Here is a 15,259-nt window from a genome sequence, read left to right as displayed (position 1 = left end):
GTTGTGTGTAAAAGCTGTTTGATAAAAAGTTTTTCAAAGTAGCAGCTTTATTCCTTACTTGGTTCGATTTAGCTGCTACTTACAACCATACTCTGCAAACCACTGAACAGCATGGTAGGGAATGTCCCACTGCACCCATCATTTTATTAGGGCTCCTTCCCATTCCACTTACATATAGAGATGCAGAAAAAAATTCTGTTGAAATGTGTCTGTGCAGACTGTAATTACTCTAATCTTACCCTCACAATCCCTACAGGAGGTGCTGTATATTCCTAGATCCATCATTTAGAGCTGGTTCTTGAAATTTTGTAGTAAGTTTTCTAGGGACAATCTACATATATCTTCAAGTGTCTGCCAGTTCAGTTTCTTCGGTATCTCTGTGACACACTGAGAAGTCGAACAAACCTCTGACAATTCATGCTGTCCTCTTCTGAATATGTTCAATGTCCCCCATTAGTCCTATTTTGCATGCATCGCACTAACTTGAGCAATAGTCTCGCATAGGTCAGATGAGTGATTTTTAAGGAATCGCTCTTGTAGACTGACCACATCTCCCTAATATTCTATCAGCGAACCACAGTCTGCCACCAGCTTTGCCTACAGCTGAACCAAAGTGATCCATTACACATTCCTACAAAGAGTTGGCCTGCAGCCAAGTAAATGTCAAGTTGACAGATTCCAACTGAGACCGTTTGATACCATGGTTCTTTCATTTTGTGAAAGTGGACAATTTTACTTTTCTGAAGACTTCAAGCAAGTTGCTAATCTGCATCACTTTGAAACCTTATCAAGATATGACTGAATATTTGTATTTAATTATTTTCAGACAGTACTTCATTATAGGTAACAGCATCATCTGAAAAGATTCTGAGGTTGCTATTAATATTGTCTGCAAGATCATTAATACACAAGATCAACAGCAAAGATCCCCACACACTTCCCTGGCGCTCATCTGAAATTACTTCTGCATCAAGGACTCTCCATCCGAGGTAAAGAAATCCACTACCCATTCACAAATTTCTCTCAATATTCCACACAATCATAGTTCTGACAATACGCACAGGTGTTTTATTCAGTGAAATACTTTCTGTAAATCAAAAAATACTGCATCTCCCTGACTGCCTCGATCTATGGCTTTCAGGACATCATGTAAGGATAGTGTGAGCTGGGTTTCACAAGTTTGATGTTTTTGGAGTTCATGCTGGTTGGCATGGAGTGTGTCATTCTGTTTGAGATCTCTCATTACATTTGAGCTCACAATATGTTCCAAGATTCTACAACAAAAGGATGTCAAGGCTACTGAACAGTAGTTTGGTGGATCATTCTGCTACCCTGCGTGATCGGTGCTTTTCTCAGCTACTGGGCACAGTTTTCCATTCAGTAGTTAAGTGTTAATGGCACTAATTTATTGTAACAGTATTGTGAAAAGGTTAGTTACAATTCACCATATAGCGGAGATGTTGAGTTACAGATAAGCACAACAAAAAGACTGTCCCAAAATGAGCTTCTGGCCAACAAGGACTTTGTCTCTGACAGCTGAAGCCAGACTACTTGGCTTCAGCTGTGAGGGACTGTGGTTGTGTTCATGTGTCTTTTTTTGACAAAGGCTTTGTTGGCCAAAAGCTTGTTTTCTTTTTGTTGTGCCTATCTGTGACTTGGAACCTCTGCTGTATAGTGATTAAGAACTATCCTTTTCACAATATCGTTACATTTCAACCTGGATTTTTCACTGTTTGCACTAATTTATTGTTAATATGTCATACAGATTTTTCTATTATTTGCTTATCTTCTGTTAATGTACACAATGTCTCACTCCAGCATCCACAAAGTTGGTTCTTGATGGGATCTACACAATGTAGTAAATAACTGAACGAATACTTAATTCGTTTTTGTAGCTGCACTGCCCCAAAGGATAACTGTTTAGGGTAAAAGTGGCTGAAACTATGAAAATAAGCCAGCACTCTGTCTTCAAGTGAACAGTCAGAAATTAGGTAGGTACAAAAACAGTGATCTGAGCTTTGTTATTTAATCTGTTTTGACTAATTTTGCTATCTAGCTAAATGCCAAGGAATTTCACACACAGGGTTTAACTTACTGTATGATCCTAAGGTATGTTTATGGTACCAGCAAGTCATTTTAAGGTTCTTGGGATGTGATTCGTCTAATGCAACTAAATAAAAGACTCTTTTTATTGTACTATAAGTGGTTTACGTATTATTTGTGAAGCGTCTTCTGTGGAATTTTGAGTTGTTATTTGTGTGTATATGCCACCGGGAGATGTTATTGGGCAGTTTGCATATCAAGGATATCTGAATTTCGGCATTTAATAAACTCATTTCGACTTAGCAACTCGTTTTCGTTCTACATCGTGTTTTGCTCGTAAGTTTGGCAGAAATGCAAAATTAAACTGGCTAGAATTGCACGTTAATTGCGTACATAGCACTGTACAAAAACGGCAAGTGAACTGACGTTTAGCTGTGGTGCATTTCAACAGACAGTTCGCATATTTTGCTGAGATTTCCGACTGGAGCAAATAGAATCCAAGGTATTAAGTGACACCTAACAAGTCGCTACAGTCTACACACACAAAACAATTTTTCCACGCAAAATTAAAATTTTTGATAAAATAAGTGAATTTTATTGACAGTTGAAACAAATCGGATGGAACATTTTCAAGCTGAAGATCACTGAAATCAGAAACGAAGGGCTGAAGCTGTAATGTGATTAATATCATTGTCCCCCACGTCCTTGAATATGTAAAATTTTAGATGAAATATGATCACCAAAACATTACCAGTATAAAACGAATTTAGAATAATCTACCAGTGTTGTGCATAATTATAATACTCAAATAATGCAGTGGAGTTACTAAAAGCATTTTACTTTCTGTGGGGTTTTAAAATTGCAATTTTATTTTTGTCACCATGTTTCATTTGAGTATCTGTCATTCCACACGTGAACACCGCAGGTTCTCGTTTAGTATCGTTTATTTGCATTCAAATATGCACCGTATGCACAAATTCTAAAGTTTTCAAGGAATCCTAATAAAACTGGTTTAATTTACACATGAGACTGCAAAGAATGTGTCGTGACACAGTCTTTAATATAGGGCGCTTTCCGCAGTTATATTTACATTCTAGCAAATATCCGTATATTCATACTGCGGTCCAATACGTAGTTTTTGGTTCGTATGCGTTAATAGGCATACATATCAAAAAACCCCTAATCCTTCACTTGTTCCCAAACTAAAAACCGGAGCTATTTACCCAACAATACACTTAAAAGGCGTTAGCTCATTCCCTCTTGACTACAATTACGTATCACGAGCTTCTCTTTCAAAACACGTACAACCCAACAAAATACACAATCACAAACCAACGCTATGCAATTATCTTTCAAACTTACGAAGCAGCTGTAATATCCAAATTCGCGCGGACTGAAAACATATTACTTCCGATCAGTCATTCGAAATGGGAAGCCTAACAGACACAATCAGCATTCATATGGTGACAGAGGTCCCGCGAAAATCATACGAAGCGTTCATAGATCTACCTACAAGCAGCTACGTCTCATTGGCTCTTACCGCCAACCAATGAGATATCGGTGCCAGTTGAAATAGCTACGTATAATTCCTCGTGGATTTACAGCCCAAGACAATAAAGGAAAAAACTGCGATGAATTCAAGGTAAACGAGTCTAAAACCTCAGTTAACTTTAATCGCGATTAATTCCTCATTTAACTTAAAACGAGGGTGGTGTATTACAATTTTTGAAAGGCCTATTTTTTCGGCTAACTTTTAATCGACCTTGATGTAATCGACAACAAGTGTCGATAATCGAATTGTACACTGTTGATGTTTAAAAGAGTGCGCGACTGCGCGAGTTGAAAGAGGCACCAGATGATGAAACATTGCGAAGGTTTGAGCTATTCAATTAAATCCGCTTTTCCTGACAGCCACCTGTAACCATAGTGCTATTTTCTCGCTGGATTACTGCTGAATACTTAATTTCATTATTGTAACGAAAACCTACTGTAATATAATAATTATCACGTTTGGGACCTACTTCACCACGCCATGTACATCTAGGGCCATTTTATGGTTTAGTTTTACCTTTTCTTATTGTTTGTATTACGTTGTCTTACAGAATAGCTCCTTTTTGCGCTCATAGCATCAAACTGTAATGGTCTCATTGGATTTTTGTGCCAGGAAGAGTACCCTGAAGCGCAATTTCTGCCCGTTCAATTTCTATGTACAGTATTTTCATTCGTAAATGCGATTTCAAACTGAAAATGTTATTTTCGTTTTTCACATTGGATTTCTTCAGTGCCTTCAGTCCCATATAGATAGACTTGTTTTGTGGCTGTATTGTCGTGCCTCAGTTTTGTGTATTTTGATATGCATTTTTTTTGTCACGGATGTCACTTGTTAGCCAGAAAGCTGTCTCTGAATAGTTTAACATATATATTTGGGTTGAGAATCACTCTTGAATTTGATTGGTTCATCAATTTTAAACTGTAATTTCAGTTTTCGCCACTTTCGGATTACTTTTTCTAATAAGCTTTCTTAAAATCTATAAAGATACTTTCGTATTATAAATGTTTTGATGTGAGAATTAGTTTCATAGCTAAAATTTGTTTCAGGCAAGATCCGTTTGGTCTGGAATTTTCCTGATGATCACCGAATTTGAATTCAGGTTGTTGTTGTTGTGGTGTGGGAGCTTGTAGGACTAATGCAACGGTTCTGTCCTAACTAAATGCTTATTTTTAACCTCTTGTTCAGCAATTTCACCTTCATTTGATGCTTGTGAATCTGAATTGGTTTTTAGAATTTCTGATAGAAATCTTTCTTTGGGTTTAGGGCAGTTTGGAAGTTTTTTAAATTTTCTATTTCTTGGTTATGTGCCAAGTGTGCACTTTCTTTCATGAAACAGTTTTTGGGGCTGGTATCCATTTAGATTTGTTTTAAGTGTTTCATATAAGAACCCTTGTTTTTTATAAGCCTGAAGATGACGTCTCATAATGTCTTTTTGTTCAATTTTCAAGCTGCTTGGCACTTTTTTTTCAATTTATTATTTGATGATTTGAATGCTCTTTGTCAAGATTTTACTGCTTGCGCAGTCTGTTCCACCATGGATGTCTCTTTCCATCTTTGTAGAGGAATTTGAGTTTATGTAGTTTCGATAAGTTTCTGTTGAGATTTCTTTGGAGTTTTGTGCTTGTGTTTTGAGTTCATTTGCTAATAGCATTGCTTGGAGTTAATCAGTATCATGTTCGGTATTACCTGTATCTGTTTGCTGAACTTTTGAGGCTTTAAATTTAGTTTCACTGTGGTTAGGTAGTGATCTGTAAATATCTGGACATTTGTGTACTTCTACATATTTAAAATCCCCTTGTGATGTGGCTATGAGATTGTGATATGATCAGTATGGATTTCGCCTAAATTCTTGTCAGGTGTTTTTTGTTTTGTTTGAAATGTGTTGACAGTTTTGTGGTTACAATTTCTACACAGTTAGACAAGTATCCATTTTGCTTGTTCCATTTGTGCGCAAGGAAGTCACAAATTATTTCCTTGCATTTTCTCTTGCACTAACTGATCATTAAAATACTGTCAAAATTTTCCCATGATTTTGTGGAATTTTAGAGATTAATTTTTCTATCACCCCCATCGCATGTTTACTTTTCTGTTCCCCCTCCCCTTGGCTGATTAACATTAATTACTGTTTAAATTTTATTTGCACATTCAAAGTAAATTGTCATTAATTTTGTTCTTCACTTTGATTATGGATCTCTGAATGTCTTATGAAACTGTTCATACAATCTACCACATGGGGTATATTTATTGGTGTTATTTTGCCTTTTTTGCTTTTTGAATAGTCTGTAATTTCCAAAATCTGTGCTACGTGGTGGCATTCTCACTTTGCAATCATGTTTCTAGCATGGTTAAAATTTTTTCTTAACTATTTCTCCTAATTTGTAGAGCTTTCTTGGATTTAGGAGTGAAGTAATGTTGACTGTACCAAACAAAGTTTTGAATTTGGCCTGAGCAGACCCGAGAATTCAGATGTCTTCTGATTTGGGAACCTGATGGTTGACTATTCTAGACTACTGTATATTTATCCACGTGTTGACAATGTAAGTTGTATGTATGTCATAAATATGTGCCCAAGTACACACAGTTACATAAATAGGTCTGAAATATTTGCTCTGTTACATGTTTGTACAGCATTTTCACTATTCAATTGAATGTATTGCAAAAGCCCCTCAGTTATAGTAGTTATAATAGTACAGTTGTCTATATAATTTACATATTTCAGGTAATCCAGAAGTTTCAAAACTGCTATTTAATGAATAATTTTGAGTGTATATTTCATGTTTGTCTTAAATCACTTAATTGCATAACTCTATTTTGTTATACAGCACAAGATTTTATTTTCTTTCCTGCTGAGGTGTAACTGGTGGCTGCATCTGTTTCCATGTTCATGTAAAGACTTATTTCTTTGGTGCTTGTCCATCTCTTTATGTAGGACATTGTTTGCAAACTATTCACTTGGAACAGTAAAGATTCCTTCGTGTATAAACAATTCAGTACAGTGAGTCCTCTTTCCACTTTGTTGTAATGTCTATAGCCTCTTACTGCAGCTTAGATGTTACTATATTCAGTACATTTGTTTCCTGGAATATTTTCCATAAATAAAGACAGAATTGATAATCCAATATCTGTTTTAATGTGTAAGCTACTGCTCACTTGAATTATTATTACTGAAACTGCATAGCATACTGATGTTAGTTGCTTCAGAGGACTGTAAATTGATCCCACACGTCGGCTTTTACCCATGACGTAAGGGTGTTGTGGTGAGTCACGTCATGACGGTGTGGAGTTTGGTTTGCGAGTGTGGTGTGTTTGTAGATGTCGTCGTGTTGTGGTTTGTTGTGCCCTCTGGTATGTTCTGGGCTTTCGTTTGTGTGATGTAATGGGCTCAGTTTGCTCTTGCTCATTATACAGAATTGTTAGTGTTGGCTGTGTTTGTAGTGGAATTCGTTTCAGTGAGTTAACGATTTAGTGATTTTGTGTGAAGGTTAATTTAGTGTTGTTCACTGTAGGTCTTGTGGTAATTTGAGTAAATTAATTGGTTGTTGTTTTTGTTCAGGAATAGATATGACGGATAAAATTAATAGTGCGCATCTGAGGGAAATGATGGGAAACACTGCTTTGGAACTGATAGTTTTTGCAGCTGTTTGGTTTAATTGCCAGGGTTGTCAAGTGCTCTATTTGTAGCGAAGAAATGAAGTTGGCTAAAGTTCTGGTATCTCGGACCAGGGATGGTTAAATGTGGCGCTGTCGAAAGGATGACATTTGGCGTTCCATACGGCGTGGTTCCTGGTTCGAGAACTGTAGGTTGGGCAATCGCGAGGTTGTACTGGTGACTTATTATTTTTGTTATAGATCCTCACACAGTTTTTGCGCGCATGAGACTTTTGTGAGTGAGAGGAGTGTGCTTGATTGGTTTTCTTTTTGCCGTGAAGTGTGTTCAGAGTTTATTAAGTACAGGGGTTAGCTTGGGGGAGAGGGGCGGCATGGGGTTGATGTGGAGCTGGACGAGTCGCAGTTTAGGAAAAGGAAGTATGGGAGGGGTAAGTCTGTGGCTGGTCTCTGGGTGTGGGGGGCTGTTGTTCCAGGGGGTGGGTGTTCCGAATGTGTTTTTAGGGTTGTGGAAGGGAGGTCTAAGGTGGAATTAGTGGGGTTAATTGAGGGGTACATAGAACTGGGGTCCACAGTAGTTTCAGATGCATTTTCTTCATACAGTGGGTTGGGTGAGAGGGGATTCAATTAAGTCAGTTCTTGTGGGGGGGGGGGGGGGAGAGGAGAAGAGGTGCTCTTCCAACCTTCAGTCTCATTTAGATGAGTACTGTTGGCAAAAGTGTCCCTGAGGGCTATTGTGTTTTTCGGGTTTTTTAAAGGGCTGTTAGTAAAATGTATAGGCCTAAAGTAGTTGGTTAGGGTGGTTTGGGTAGGTAGGTAGGTGGGTGGGTGGGTGGCTGCGGCTCAGTGTGGGGTGGATGGTGTTAGTGTTTGTGAGGGGGGAGGGGAGGGGAGGGGAATTGTGTTGGTTTGTGTTTTAGTTGTGGAGGATCTATTTTGAAGTTTTTGTTGAGTTGTGTGATTGAGATTTTTTTATGTTGCAGTTGGTTTTTTAATTGGGTTTTTTATTTTGGGGTGAGGGGCGAGGTTGGGTTGGTTGGGGGGGTTGAGGTGTGGGTGGATCAGGTCTTTGTTTTGGTCGAGTATTTTTTTCGTTGGGGTGTGTGTGTGTGTGTGTGTGTGTGTGTGTGTGTGTGTGTGTGTGTGTGTGTGTGTGTGTGTGTGTGTGTGGTGGTTAACCTAGTTTGTGGTGCCGGAACTTTTTTGTGGTAAGTTTTTATTTTTTTGTTGGTAGTGTGTGTTGGGGTCGAAGGAAGTGTTCTATTGAAATGTGTGGCTGTGAATGTTGGTATTGGTATGAGAAGTAGTTTTTGGGCTATATAGGTCAAGGGAAGTGTCCGATTCCAGATGATATTGGGGAGTTTTGTGATGTCAGTTTTTTCGTTGTTTTGCGTGGTATTGTATGTGGGTGGGTCTCTAAATTTGCTTATATTTAGTTTGTCCGCACCCAAAAACCCCCAATTTCCCGCACTTGCCCCATTAGTGTCATTAGGCTTTTTGTGGAACATGTGTGTGTTTGTTTTTTCGATGTATTTTCGTCTTCATAATGTGTATGTAACGACTTTATACGCGCCGTATTGGAATCTTGGTTTATAGTCGTTTCAGTCATATTGGTGACGTCATGGGTCAAAGCAGATGGGCGGGATCGGACGCTTCCGTATTTCCTAAATTGATAATTTCCTATTACCTTTGGATCAGCATACATCCCTAAAAAAATCTTGTTCTTGATAAACATTCTGCAATCTCAACTTACACTTTGTGTTTCTGTACATCTCATAATTCCATTTGTTGCTTATATGTACTTTCTCATAATAAGACAGAATTATGTACATATTGTAATCAGCTTTATTTTTTGTGATATCTCTTTGAGCCAGAACTGGCTGCAGAATGAAAATAAAGACTGAAACAGACCTGTTGGTTTCTTGGTGCTGAATATGTTGGATGAATTTATTTATTGCTGATGAGATGTTCACTGTATGAAATTTATTTACAATTTTATATATATCCCTAGTGGGTTAGTGCATGATAGAGTACATACCCCAACCCCAAACCAAAAATCAGCACAGTGTAATAGTGTAGCAAGAGGTCTCGGTTTGTCGCAAGGTGTTAATCTGGTTAAGAGTTGATGTAGCCAACAAAGCTGAAAGCTAAATATAGGTATTTGTGCAGGTGGCTATGTAGCATAGCCCAATGTTTGTGCCATATTTAAAATACTGTGCCCTGTTTATCGTAAGTTTTGCCATGAAAACTTAAACAGTGTGATAAATTCAGAAAACCTGCTTTAGGTAATGAGCAGGCTTTAGAGTACTTTAATACATTGTGTACACGTCCTGTGTATTAACTACAAAAAACATAAGGGGGGGGGGGGAGGTGGTACTTCATAACTTTCACCCACGAGTGTGATAAAACATGGTTGTAGATCACAGTATTTTTCATGACTAACTACATATAAAGTAAAATATACAATGCCATTTGTGATATGTGAGTGATATGAGTTTTTTAGCTGAGAACGCAGCAGTAGATAAGATTGCTCATTCTAACTGAAAGATATTAGGTCAGATGCTGTATGAAGTTGAAGCTGAGTCCTGTTTGAAACTATTATATCATCATAAAAAAGTATAAATGCTTTCAGTAAAAAACATGTTTCATGTTATCGTAAGGCGGTGGAGGTAATTTGTTTCTTTTTAGTTAAACTATTAATTTGATATGTTCAGGGTTATCTGCTGCACTTACAGATTTTTGTGAATAAAACAGTCTTGGCTGCTTAACATTTCTTCCTTTATAATACTTTTTGGCTTCTGCCATCATCAGATCTGCAATTAAGACTATATGCGCATAAAGAATGACAAGTGTTCACTACTCAGTATCAAGGTACAAAAGGTAAATAATTAAAAGTTAAATAATTGTAAAAAGCTAATGCACCAAACCTTAGAATTTGTAAAACAAGGTTCGCCGGCCGTGGTGGTCTCGCGGTTCTAGGCGCGGAGTCCGGAACTGCGCGACTGCTAGGGTCGCAGGTTCGAATCCTGCCTCGAGCATGGATGTGTGTGATGTCCTTAGGTTAGTTAGGTTTAAGTAGTTCTAAGTCTAGGGGACTGATGACCTCCTCAGATGTTAAGTCCCATAGTGCTTAGAGCCATTTGAACCATTTGTAAAACAAGGTTCAGTTCAGCATCAAAAATATATGCCTAATTGGGGTGTTAGCTGGAACTTAATATATTTATTTCATTTTATGAGCCAAGATAGTCCCCTGATTAGACATTTGTTTTTGATGTTGACTTTTGCAAGTTGTAAGGTTTGTTGAATCAGGTTTTTATACTACTGGCCATTAAAATTGCTTCACCATGAAGATGATGTGCTACAGACGTGAAATTTAACTGACAGGAAGAAGATGCTGCTGTTGTTGTTCTGGTCTTCAGTCCTGAGACTAGTTTGATGCAGCTCTCCATGCTACTATATCCTGTGCAAGCTTCTTCATCTCCCAGTACTCACTGCAACCTACATCCTTCTGAATCTGCTTCGTGTATTCATCTCTTGGTCTCCCTCTATGATTTTTACCCTCCACGCTGCCCTCCAATACTAAATTGGTGATCCCTCGATGCCTCAGAACATATCCTACCAACCGATCCCTTCTTCTAGTCAAGTTGTGCCACAAACTCCCCTTCTCCCCAATTCTATTCAACACCTCCTCATTAGTTATGTGATCTGCCCATCTAATACTCAGCATTCTTCTGTAGCACGACATTTCAAAAGCTTCTATTCTCTTCTTGTCTAAACTATTTATCGTCCATGTTTTACTTCCATACATGGCTGCACTCCATACAAATACTTTCAGAAACAACTTCCTGACACTTAAATCTATACTCGATGTTAACAAATTTCTCTTCTGCAGAAATGCTTTCCTTGCCATTGCCAGTCAACATTTTATATCCTCTCTACTTCGACCATCATAAGTTATTTTGCTCCCCAAGTATCAAAACTCCTTTACTACTTTAAGTGTCTTACTTCCTAATCTAATTCCCTCAGCATCACCCGACTTAGACTACATTCCATTATCCTTGTTTTCCTTTTGTGATGTTCATCTTATATCGTCCTTTCAAGACACTATCCATTCTGTTCAACTGCTCTTCCAAGTCCTTTGCTGTCTCTGGCAGAATTACAATGTCATCGGCGAACCTCAGTTTTTATTTCTTCTTCATGGATTTTAATACCTACTCCGAATTTTTCTTTCGTTTCCTTCACTGCTTGCTCAATATACAGATTGAATAACATTAGGGAGAGGCTACAACCCTGTCTCACTCCATTCCCAACCACTGCTTCCCTTTCGTGCCCCTCAACTCCTATATCTGCCATTTGGTTTCTATACAAATTGTAAATAGCCTTTCGCTCCCTATATTTTACCTCTGCCACCTTCAGAATTTGAAAGAGAGTATTCCAATCAACATTATCCATAGCTTTCTCTAAGTCTACAAATGATAGAAACGTAGGTTTGCCTTTCCTTAATCTAGCTTCTAAGATAAGTTGTAGGGTCAGTATTGCCTCATGTGTTCCAATATTTCTACAGAATCCAAACAGATCTTCCCCGAGGTCGGCTTCTACTAGTTTTTCCATTCGTCTGTAAAGAATTTGCGTTAGTATTTTGCAGCCGTGACTTATTAAACTAATAGTTCGGTAATTTTCACATCTGTCAACACCTGCTTTCTTTGGGATTGGAATTATTATATTCTTCTTGAAGTTTGAGGGTGTTTCGCCTGTCTCATACATCTTGCTCACCAGATGGTAGAGTTTTGTCAGGACTGGTTCTCCCAAGGCTGGCAATAGTTCTAATGGAATCTTGTCTACTCCCGGAGCTTTGTTGCGACTCAGGTCTTTCAGTGCTCTGTCAAACTCTTCACGCAGTATCGTATCTCCCATTTCATCTTCATCTTCTTCCATTTCTATAATATTGTCCTCAAAAATATCACCCTTGTATAGACACTCTATATACTCCTTCCACCTTTCTGCTTTCCCTTCTTTGCTTACAACTGGGTTCCCATCTGAGCTCTTGATATTCATACAAGTGGCTCTCTTTTCTCCAAAGGTCTCTTTAATTTTCCTGTAGGCAGTATCTAGCTTACCCCTAGTGAGATAAGCCTCTACATCCTTACATTTGTCCACTAGCTATCCCCGCTTAGCCATTTTGCACTTCCTGTCGATCTCATTTTTTAGACGTTTGTACTCCCTTTTGCTTGCTTCATTTACTGTGTTTTTATATTCTCCTTTCATCAATTAAATTCAATATTTCTTCTGTTACCCAAGGATTTCTACTAGCCCTCGTCTTTTTACTTGCTTGATCCTCTGCTGCCTTCACTACTTCATCCCTCAAAGCTACCCATTCTTCTTCTACTGTATTTCTTTCCCCCATTCCTGTCAGTTGCTCCCTTACACTCTCCCTGAAACTCTGTACAACCTCTGGTTCTTTCAGTTTATCCAGGTCCCATCTCCTTAAATTCCCGCCTTTTTGCAGTTTCTTCAGTTTCAATCTACAGTTCATAACCAAGAGATTGTGGTCAGAGTCCACATCTGCCCCTGGAAATGTCTTAAAATTTAAAACTTCGTTCCTAAATCTCTGTCTTACCATTATATAATCTATCTGAAACCTGTCAGTATCTCCAGGCTTTTTCCGTGTATACAATCTTCGTTTATGATTCTTGAACCAAGTGTTAGCTATGATTAAGTTGTGCTCTGTGCAAAATTCTACCAGGCGGCTTCCTCTTTCATTTCTTACCCCCAGTCCATATTCACGTACTAAGTTTCCTTCTCTCCCTTTTCCTACTGACGAATTCCAGTCTCCCATGACTATTAAATTTTCGTCTCCCTTCACTATCTGAATAATTTCTTTTATTTCGTCATTCATTTCTTCAATTTCTTAGTCATCTGCAGAGCTATTCGGCATATAAACTTGTATTACTGTACTAGGCGTGGGCTTCGTGTCTCTCGGCCACAATAATGCGTTCACTATGCTGTTTGTAGTAGCTTACCCACATTCCTATTTTTTTATTCATTATTGATCCTACTCCTGCATTGCCCCTATTTGATTTTGTATTCATAACCCTGTATTCGCCTGACCAAAAGTCTTGTTCCTCCTGACACCGAACTTCACTAATTCCCACTATCTAACTTTAACCTATCCATTTCCCTTTTTAAATTTTCTAACCTACCTGCCCAATTAAGGGATCTGACATTCCACACTCCAATCCATAGAACGCCAGTTTTCTTTCTCCTGATAACGACATCCTCTTGAGTAGTCCCCACCCGGAGATCCGAATGGGGGACTATTTTACCTGCGGAATATTTTACCCAAAAAGACGTCTTCATCATTTAACCATACAGTAAAGCTGCATGCCCTCGGAAAATATTATGGCTGTAGTTTCCCCTTGCTTTCAACTGTTCGCAGTACCAGCACAGCAAGGCTGTTTTGGTTAGTGTTACAACGCCAGATCAGTCAATCATCCAGACTGTTGCCCCTGCAACTACTGAAAAGGCTGCTGTCTCTTCAGGAACCACACGTTTGTCTGGCCTCTCAACAGATACCCCTCCGTTGTGGTTGTACCTACGGTACGGCCATCTGTATCGCTGAGGCACGCAAGACTCCCCACCAACGGCAAGGTCCATGGTTCATTGGGGGGAGGAAGAAGATGCTGTGATACGCAAATGATTAGCTTCTCAGAGCATTCACACAAGGTTGTCACCAGTGGTGACACCTACAACGTGCTGACATGAGGAAAGTTTCCAACAGATTTCTCATACACAACAGTTGACCGGCGTTGCCTGGTGAAACGTTGTTGTGATGCCGCGTGTAAAGAGGGGAAATGCGTACCATCACATTTCCGACTTTGATAAAGGTCGTATTGTAGGCTATCGCGATTGCAGTTCATCGTAGCGCGACATTGCTGCTCGCGTTTGTCGACATCCAATGACTGTTGACAGAATATGGAATCGGTGAGTTCAGGAGGGTAATAAGGAACGCCGTGCTGGATCCCATCGGCCTCATATCACTAGCAGCCGAGATGACACGCATTTTATCCGCATGGCTGTAACGGATCGTACAGCCACATCTCGATCCCTCAGTTAACAGATGAAGACGTTTTCAAGACAACAACCATCTGCACGAGCAGTTCGACGACGTGTGCATCAGCACGGACTATCAGCTCGGAGACCGTGGCTGCGGTTACCCTTGACGCTGCATCACAGACAGGAGCGCCTGCGTTGGTGTACTTGACGACGAACCTTTGTGCACGAATGGCAAAATGTTAATTTTCGGATGAATCCAGATTCTGTTTACAGCATCATGATGGTCGCATCCGTGTGTGACGACATCGTGGTGAACGCACATTTGTCATTGCCATACTGGCATATCACCCGGCGTGATTGTATGGGGTGCCATTGGTTACACATCTCGGTCACCTCTTGTGCGCATTGACGGCACTTTGAACAGTGGAAGTTACATTTCAGATGTGTTAAGACCTGTGGCTCTACCCTTCATTCGATCCCTGTGAAACCTTACATTTCAGCAGGGTAATGCATGACCACATGTTGCAGGTCCTGTACGGACCTTTCTGGATACAGAAAATGTTCAACTGCTGCCCTGGCCAGCACATTCTCCAGATCTCTCGCCAACTGAAAATGTGTGGTCAATGGTGGCCGAGCAACTGGCTCTTCACAATACGCCAGTCACTGCTCGTGATGAACTATGGTATCATGTTGAAGCTGCATGGGCAGCTGTACCAGTACACCCCTTTCAAGCTCTGTTTGACTCAGTGCCCAGGTGTATCAAGGCTGTTATTGTGGCCTGAGGTGGTTGTTCTGGGTACTGATTTCTCAGAATCTATGCACCCAAACTGCTTGAAAATGTAATCACATGTCAGTTGTAGTATAATATATCTGTCCAATGAATACCTGTTTATCATCTGCATTTCGTCTTGGTGTAACAATTTTAATGGCCAGTAGTGTAAAAATTTGTAACATCTAATATATCATCCTTGTAGCATGATATTTTATGACGTGCTGTCTGTCTGG

The 15,259-nt window shown here is 39.4% G+C and overlaps 2 protein-coding genes across 4 annotated transcripts in view; both read left to right on the top strand.

Annotated features, from left to right (window-relative positions):
* LOC126143125 (disks large homolog 5-like) overlaps nucleotides 1-15,259 on the top strand; it is a 420,567-nt gene that overhangs the window by 318,395 nt on the left and 86,913 nt on the right. Inside the window, exon 1 of one of the 3 annotated variants that reach the window (XM_049915323.1) lies at nucleotides 3,772-3,917. The exons of the other annotated variants lie outside the window; for them this stretch is intronic. The gene's annotated coding sequence lies outside the window, so the exon portion shown is untranslated. Of the gene's footprint in view, nucleotides 1-3,771; nucleotides 3,918-15,259 lie in introns of those variants that run through there. 3 annotated transcript variants of the gene reach the window in all.
* Nucleotides 3,641-15,259, top strand: part of LOC126143131 (disks large homolog 5-like) — a 221,608-nt gene continuing 209,989 nt past the window's right edge. The window contains exon 1 of the mRNA XM_049915341.1: nucleotides 3,641-3,685. The gene's annotated coding sequence lies outside the window, so the exon portion shown is untranslated. The remainder of the gene's footprint in view (nucleotides 3,686-15,259) is intronic.

This window comes from Schistocerca cancellata, unplaced genomic scaffold (assembly GCF_023864275.1).
Source record: "Schistocerca cancellata isolate TAMUIC-IGC-003103 unplaced genomic scaffold, iqSchCanc2.1 HiC_scaffold_782, whole genome shotgun sequence".
Lineage (NCBI taxonomy): Eukaryota > Metazoa > Arthropoda > Insecta > Orthoptera > Acrididae > Schistocerca > Schistocerca cancellata.
The sequence above is the reverse complement of the archived record's forward strand: the minus strand, read 5'-3'. Positions and strand labels throughout refer to the sequence as shown.